The sequence below is a fragment of the Gigantopelta aegis genome, chromosome 1 (genome assembly GCF_016097555.1).
Source record: "Gigantopelta aegis isolate Gae_Host chromosome 1, Gae_host_genome, whole genome shotgun sequence".
Classification (NCBI taxonomy): Eukaryota; Metazoa; Mollusca; class Gastropoda; order Neomphalida; family Peltospiridae; genus Gigantopelta; species Gigantopelta aegis.
This window is the reverse complement of record NC_054699.1, coordinates 20036340-20045952: the sequence shown is the minus strand read 5'-3', so window position 1 is coordinate 20045952 and position 9613 is coordinate 20036340.

Below are 9613 nucleotides of genomic sequence, written 5' to 3'. Positions count from 1 at the left end.
TTAAATAAAACATTTCTTTCTTTCTGTAGCCAAACGATATCGAAGAATGGTATACGACGCTAAGAAAATTATTGCATCTTTTCCTTCTTTCGTTCCTTATTTCTTTACTCTTTTTGTTTTCTCTCACTTTAAAAAAAAGAAAAAAGTCAATGCCCTAGAAGAGTTTAAAGTAATATTTCTTCGTACCAGATATGTCTGTGTAATTACCTGTATATGTTGCTATTAATATATATACTATGTATTGTAGTGATTTAGGGCCCTAACACTACGTACTCTTCTGGGACAATAAAGATTACTTAATAATAATAATAATAATAATAATAATAAAAAAAAAAAAATAATTTAAAAAAATGGTTGCAGGCGAACAAGTCTAAATAGTAAATAACAAAATATACTCGAGACTCCAACTTTAATGTTGCTGGTTTATTCTAAATGGTTAAATAATTAAAAAAATATATATTCGAGATTACAGAGTTAATGTCGATAGTCTATTCTAAACAGTTAAATAATTGTTAAAAATATATCCAAGACTGTAGCTTTAACATTATTTCTTCAACAGCGTCCTGTAAACACTGGCAACATAAACGTGTTTCTTCAACAACCACGTCACCGTCACCACTACAACGACAATAACATATATATGCCGAACACATTTAAAAGACAGAATAAGAAAAGATTAACATGTTTTCAGAAGTAATCTAGACCCATACTAAAAACGTTTGCGAAACATACAATTCGTTATGCTATAATTGAATAATTGTATACAATAGTGCATGGTAAAAGGTTCGGTTTTCCTCTCACTGAGTTCAATAACTTGGCAATAGCGTTCATAGATACCCGACACAAACAGACCTTGGCAAATCCACCTGTTGTGAAACCAGCCAGCGCCGGTGGTGTAGTGGTTAGGCAATCGGCCTAAAGGCTGGTAGGTAATGGGTTCGCGTCGGATCAGGAGTAGGAATGGAAAATTATTTTTATTAACTTAATTTTGTGAGAGAAGAATAATGGAAATACGTGGTGAAAAGGTTTCAGGCCAGCTTATTATTATTATTATTATTTTTTTTTTTTTTTAAAGATTTTAGCCCGAATGTCTGCTTCGTTTCTGCCCTAATGAGAAGACTTGTTCCAGCACTGTAGTTGGGAGAGCAGCGCATCCCCACCCCACTCCACCCCTCCCCACCCCACCCCCGTCTCATACGCTTAAGATTAGTCCCTATTTTCTTATTTGGAACCATGTGACAGACACTTTCGACGCCTACTCATTATACTCGTCCCAGCAATTTCTACTTGCCTGGGGCGGGAGGCAAGGAGGGTAAGGGGGAGTGTTGTATCAACACACACACACACACACACACACACACACACAGAGAGACACAGACACAGACACACACACACACACACACACACACACACACACACACACACACACACACACACACATACACACACACACACAGACACACACCACCCCCAGCCCCGGAATCCCAGAATTGGTTCCAACCCATAGCTAGTTGTAACGTAGGTGGTTTTTGAGTTTGGGCGTGCCTATCGACTGGAGTATAGCTGGGGAAGGAAGGAAGGAAATGTTTTATTTAATGACGCACTCAACACATTTTATTTACGGTTATAAGAAGGAAGGAAGGAAATGTTTTATTTAACGACGCACTCAACATTTTATTTACGGTTATATGACGTCACAGATATAGAGAGAGGAAACCCGCTGTCGCCACTTCATAGGCTACTCTTTTCGATTACCAGCAAGGGATCTTTTATATGCACCATCCCACAGGCAGGATAGTACATACCACGGCCTTTGTTACACCAGTTGTGGAGCACTGGCTGGGACGAAAAATAGCCCAATGGGCCTACCGACGGGGATCGATCCTAAACCGACCGCGCATCAAGCGAGCGCTTTACCACTGGGCTACGTGCCGCCCCCAAATTTACGGTTATATGGCGACAGATATATTATGGTTAAGCTCTACACATATATTGAGAGAAGAAACCCGCTGTCGCCACTTCATGGGTTATTCTTTTCGATTAGCAGCAAGGGATCTTTTATATGCACCACCCCACAGATAGGATAGCACATACCTTTGTTACACCAGTTGTGGAGCACTGGCTGGAGTAGCCGGGGGATGGGTGGTCATGGGGGCCATGACAACGCCTCTAATCACACCTCTTTGTTTTTCCCAACACCTGTTATATTTGCCCGACGCCCCATAAACATGACTGTGTGGGTGCCCCCCAATATAAAACTGACGCCAACGCACCTACCCCACCCCTCGGTTTCTACGGGCCTGCCGTTTCTTTCCGTTTATATTACTGACAGGTGTTGCCTATAAAAACGTATATTACTACACATTGAATCGTTAAAACTCGCTCTGGGAGGGAGCCGGTACCGGTATGCGAACCCAGTACCTACCAGCCTTATATCTGATGGCTTAACCACAACACCACCAAGGCCGGTATCTGGACAGTATAGGATCAGAATATTTTTAAAAGTAAAAACGCGCAACTTTTAGCTAATCGTAGTGGTCATGAATGAAAGAAACGTTTTATTTAACGACGCACTCAACACATTTTATTTACGGTTATATGGCGTCAGACATATGGTTAAGGAGCATACAGATATTGATAGAGGAAACCCACTGTTGCCAAGTCGGGGTGGGAGAATAGAGGGGATCATGGGCTACTCTTTTTGAATAGCAGCAAGGGATCTTTTATATGCACCATCCCACAGACAGGGTAGTACATACCACGGCCTTTGATATACCAGTCGTGGTGCACTGGCTGGAACGAGAAATAGCCCAATGAGCCCATCGACGGGGATCGATCCCAGACCGACCGCGCATCGAGCAAGCGCTTTACCACTGGGCTACGTCCCGCCGCTCCTGGTCATGAATGCGTGGTGTCTAAAATACGTGATTCAAGCTGTTTGGAGTTGTCTCCCTTCAAACACCTGCAGTTAAAACTATGACCATTGAGGGTATACGAAATGATTATTGCGAATTACGAATGTAAAAACTAATTGCAATATAAAATGTTATATAAAATTCGTTTTAAGACGATTTTTTTTATCGTGATGGTTTGCGCCAAAATCACAGGATATACAATCCACAGATGCAATCACTGCACTTTCCCCTCTGTTTTTTCAAGCGAAATAGACCAACAAAATAGCCCGAATAAGGGGAGAAGACGAAGTGGTATTGGTCGATATTTAAATTGTTATTTATAGATGAAATGTCACCTGGACATGGGAGTCCACGCAATGCTGTTAGATCTACTGGTAGACCCAGTAGTGCTAATTTTAATCAGATTGTGTAATTGAATGCAATCACAATCAACAGGGGGTGGGGGCTCCCCCAGAAAGAAAATAGGTTACGTTTAGGGTTGGGGTCAAGAACAGCATACAGTAATGATAAGAATAATTAATTTTGTCAAAATGTTAACTTAAAAAAAAAAAAATCCACAAATATTTTAAGTTATGACGCCATACCCAAACCCTGTCAACGTCCCTAACCTGCGTTTGTGATGCTTCAGAAACTGTTTTATTTAACGACGCACTCAACACATTTTATTTACGGTTATATGGCGTCAGACATATGGTTAAGGACCACATAGAGTTTGAGAGGAAACCCGCTGTCGCCAATACATGGGCTACTCTTTCCGATTAGCAGCAAGGGATCTTTTATTTGCGCTTCCCACAGGCAGGATAGCACAAACCATGGCCTTTGTTGAACCAGTTATTGATCAATAAAAATGGTTTAACCTACCCATTGAGCCCTGCGGAGCACTCAAGTTTGGAGTCGGTATCTGGACAAAAATCCCATGCCTGACTGGGAATAAAATAATCCTAACGACAAAAACACGACGCCACTATGCGAAACGAACCTGCACTGTACTTACTTGTGTTATTAAGCGTTGGTACCGCTTAACAACATGTAAATTTAATGTCACGATTGGAATAAATATAATGTATAAAAGATCCCTTGCTGCATAATAAAAGAAAAAATGTAGCGGGTTTCTTCAGATAACTATATGTAAAAGTTACCAAGTGCTTGACATCCAATAGCCGATGATTAATAAATCAACGTGCTCTAGTGGTGTCTTTAAACAAACCAAATCAAATCAAAATCTCGCTCAGTTGATGAACAATATAAACCAAAAGCGTCTATGTAAGGAGAAAAGAGAAAAGCTATCTGCTTTAACAACATCTGTATTAGCAATAATATTTGCAATAGCAACAACATCCACAATAACATCTACAACAGCAACATCTGCAATAACAACATTGGCAATAACAACATCTGCATTAATAACAAAATCTTCTATAATATCTGCAATAACAACATTGGCAATTACAACATCGGTAATAATAACAAAATCTGCTATAATATCTGCAATAACAACATTGGCAATTACAACATCTTCAATAATAACAAAATCTGCTATAATATCTGTAATAACAACATCTTCAATAATATTTGAAAAAAAAACCCCATCTGCTATACCCACATTTGTCATAACAACATCTGCAATAACTACATTTGTCATAACAACATCTGCAATAACTACATTTGTCATAACAACATCTGCAATAACTACATTTGTCATAACAACATCTGCAATAACTACATTTGTAACAACAGAAACATAAGAACAGCAAAATCTGCGACAACATCCATGATAACAACATCTGCAATAACACCAACATAACAACAACAACACTAACATCAAGTGACAATAATAACATCATAAATATTATGATGCATTCAGAGGCGGATCTATGGGGGCCCCAGTGGCCCGGCTGCCCCTTAAATTTTGCGACAGATATAATTTTATTACAGTGAAACTCCTCTAAACCGGACACCCTCGGGACCAAGTAAAAGGGACCAAGTATCCGGTTTAGAGATGTTCTCTTCTGTACAGATGTTTTAAAGGGGGCCACACAAAATGTCCAGTTTTGAGGGAATTCCGGTTTACAGAGGGTCCGGTTTTGAGAGGTTTCACTGTATATATATATTAATTTTCACCCCCCTCCAAACCTCCCCCAAAGTTCCCTTGGCATTCCGCCTCATGTCATTGGGGCCCCCCTAAATGGATTGTCTGGATCCGCCACTGACATTAAATTGAATTTGTTTTTTTTTAAATCGTCCAAAACGACTCCCGTTTCCCGAATTGTGTTGTTTTCGATTCGTATATGTTTGGGTTGTTTGTTTATTTGTTGCTTCTGTTTAATATTTTTTATTTTAAGTTTATTTTTTAAATATTTTATTTTATTTTATTTTTATTTTATTTTTTTCTTCGGTGAGATGGTGGTTTGATTTTGTGTTTTACTTTTTCTTTTCTTTTCTTTTTTCTTGTTTGTTTGTTTGAGTAGATTAACCACTCTTTATTAATCACACATCCACACATTATTCCGATAATTATATCACAATATTTCGTGTGGTTTTATTTTTAAAAGAAAATTGTTTTTGACTTTATTTTCGTTTTCGTTTTCTCCTCTTTTTTTTTCTCCTCATTTGATTTGGCCTTCACCGGTGAGTCTTTTATAAATGCAACACGTCTCAACTGTTTGCACTGTTTTTCTTTAATAATGTTTTTATTGTGTGTTGATGTTCTTCTTCTTCTGTTCGTTCCTTTCATTCGTAGGTTGTTGCATAAGCCCCCTATTTCTATTTCGCGCCACTTCGGCTAGAGCGTTCAGACTTCAGCTGTGATGTTTGTAGAGTTATCTCTTCCTACCTGCAACGTATCAACCGACATAAACGCCACGGATATAAATACTACCACCCCTTACACTTAAAGTGAATCAGAAATAAATGGGGTCAAACATTTATAACCAATCACAGGACTTGTGGTGTTCACTTCTCTATCAAAAGTTGGGTGCACCTCCAACTTTGACCCAGCCGGAAGTTATTTGGTTTAGTACTACCTATACTGATAACATACATTTTTCAAAAAGTGTCCAGCTATGTGACTTTATGACAACCAGGATCTGGTGTATTCTGACATAAACTGACAACCTCACTGAAACTGTTGTTTCTACAGGGCAACCTAATATAATGTACACCTCAAAAAGCATATATATTGCATATAGTTTTGTACAAATGCAATATGTCATATTAAACAACAAAATGTTTTAAAATAAAACTCCTGAAGATATTTACTTTCAGTTGGGTGTTTGTACTCAGGTATATATGTAGAGACAACAAAGATAGTTAGAGTACCTCTATCCCTTTAAAAAATTCCATTAAAACACATGCACTTGATTGACCCCTAGATTATGAAGTCCTTAACAGGCACATCAAAGAAATATCAGTATTAAAAAAATACACTGTCTGAGGAAGGAAACACAAACATGACTGTACCTGTATGATGTAATGACTTAATGTCCTAAACATTAGTGTTGGGAGGAAATCCTGTATGCTGGGTTGGGTGTCTTCAAGTTACCAGGTGTGGGAATTTCAAATTCATCGGCCATGCTGATTTTCATAATGAACCATCAAAACTATTGACAGCCACCAATATTCCTGACTATATTTTATTTATAGCCTACTGTAGTTGGAGGTTTTAATAGTTGTGATATCTGGAATAATCATGCAGCTTTAACACATTTATTTTTGATTAATTACTGAAAAAAACTATTTTTAAATGACAAAATTACCCGAACATTTATTTTCTTGCATTATTTTCTAATCCGGATGAATACAATATGTACATTAGATGTATTCCTACAATCTGTAATCCAGCATTTTATTTAGCTAGTAACATTAAGTAATACAGCTTTAACAATAAAATAAATTATCAACTTAAACCAAGGCAGATAATAAAATCTGAAAAAGTTGGTTCTGAATCTAGTATAAACTCAAAATGCTTTTCATGAGAGCTAAGTGATTATTAAGAAAAAAAAATGATCTGGAGATCTAAGTATATGTTTAACAACCTTATTGTTATGTACAAATAAGAACAGAAGGCACAATAGTGACAACAAGTTTAATTATGTTTTTGGTAAAGTTTTTCTTCAAATTTACTTTAAATTTTGCATAAAACTACAAATTTGTCTAAAATATAACTTAGCACCCTATAAATATGTCAAAATGACAATAAAAATCAACTTCTTTACAAATTTGAGTTTTCAGAATTTCATACAGAATAAATTAACAATGTTAATGGAAACTAAAGACATTAACCGACTATTGTCACATGCTATTTTTAATATAAAAATAAATTGCTATTAAAATCTTAGTTCAGGTTGCCTATATATAATACCATATTTAAGAGTAGTTGTATATGGCAAGTCAAATACCATGTAAAAAGAAATTATTGCAATCTTTACAGTATGAATTATAGGCCAAAACCAACTTTTCTTCAGTGCTAACTTTGATTCAAACTCAATTCAGAGCCATGTACAGAGATTATTGTCAAGGTCAAGGTCATTGTGAACTTGCATGATCGAGTGATGGCTAATTAATCAACCAGTATAGTTTAATTAAATAAAATGACAAATTTATAATATTTTTTATTATGCACTGAATATGTGCTATAGGGTGTATACTACCAAATCAAATCCCATAGACGACAATAGTAACATATGTGGCTAAAACTCCTACCTGCAACTATCAACCGACATAAACGCCACGGATATAAATACTACCGCCCCTTACACTTAAAGTGAATCAGAAAAAAATGGGGGTCAAGCTGCTCGTTTCTGAAATAACGGGTAGCGTCTATGACTACCCTAGTTTCGCACAAAATTCGAGTACTTTTTTTTACAGGTACCCCATACATGTTTCAAGCACAAGGCTACTTGATACATTGGTACTAGATGAAATAAAATTGCACATTTTTTTTTACCCAGATGAAACTATTATTTTATACTACCAACACGCTCACATTTATAACCAATCACAGGACTTGTGGTGTTCACTTCTCTATCAAAAGTTGGGTGCACCTCGAACTTTGACCCAGCCGGAAGTTATTTGGTTTAGTACTACCTAGAATGGTTGCTTTACAGGGCTGATGAATCCATTCACGTTAATTAGAATGGTTGTTTTACAGGGCTGATGAATCCATTCACGTTGATGTTTATTATTCATCTTTCATCATCCATGCACCTTTAACACTCAACAGCTGACATATATTTTTAGTGCTGGAAAGTGCATATAAAAATCTCTTGCACCGGGATTCCGTCCTTACTATTGACCAAATGTCAAAATAATCAGGGGCGAAAGCTGAATGAGGCGGGGGTGGATGGGGTGGGTGTCGGACGAACCCACACTCCACGCGTTGATTTTGACCCTCGCACATCAAAATGACGCCGAGCTTTAGCGAGTGAAAATGAAAATTATTTCACGAGGGCAATAAACATGATACGAAATGGTAGCGAGTTTAATATCCTATTTATTACCCATAATCGATCAAAATTTAGAAAATTTGTTTCTAATTTTCATTATTATTCATACTTACCTAGTACTAGCACAACAATGATGCTATACAACCTGAGTCATCTCCTCCACTGCAGAATTGTCTTCCCTTGCCGGATGTATATCCATATCCACGCATGGGCAGACCATCGTCAGTCCGTATTGACCGAATCCAGGGAAGACCTAGGGGCGGGTGGGAGGTTACCGTTGTTGTGCTAGTACTAGGTAAGTATGAATAATAATGAAAATTAGAAACAAATTTTCTAATAGTCTTATTCAACTTACTGTACTAGCACAACAAGTATGCTATAACGGACGTGATTTAACACCGTTAGAGCACGTGAATTCAACATTAATGGGAGGAGGTAAGAAAACATGAGGACTTACCCATTCGACCAACGTGAATCGTCTCAAGTAATGACAAGGTGTAAGACAACCAAGACATACGAGGTATAAAAGTCTAAGTGACTATTAATTATCAATACCCGAATTGATAAACATCTTCCACCCCCCGCGTGAGGTAAAACCATCTCACAAGTGAAAAGAAACACTAGACTGCCCCAAATAGCAACCACACCCTTTCCCGAAAAGGTGGCTCAACTATCTCCCGACACGACCTGTAGGAGCTGCCTACCGGAATAGAGGTCTCCCTCGTCTCGTGGCTCGTCGTACAGAAACAACCTGCTGACCAGCAATGTCTAGTACCATCGGGACCAACTGCCATGTCACGAAAATAGAAGCGGTCGAACGTATGTCGACCCTTCCACACTCCTGCATTCATCACCTTGATAATATCCAAGGAATCGTGAAAATTCAGGGAAACTGAGATCGCTCGAATCTCATGAGGCCGAACTGAGAAGTTCCACAGAACATGATCTCCTGCCGTCTCATACACCAGCTTGATGGTTTCAGCAATCCATGGAGACAGTGCATTCTTAGTAATATCACCCGGCTGTTTAGTGTAAGAAATAAGCAGCCTCTTCTTCCCACCACGAAGAAGTGTAGTACAATGCAGATAATACTTTAACGCCCTGAGATGGTCAGAATTATCAGAAGGCAACGTACGAGACAAACTTTGAATGATTGCCTGAGGAAACTCCTCTCCTGGCGCCTGGTTCTTAGCCACAAAGATGGGATCAGTCCGCAACATAACCGACCCATGAGGGTTATAATCGACCAAATCA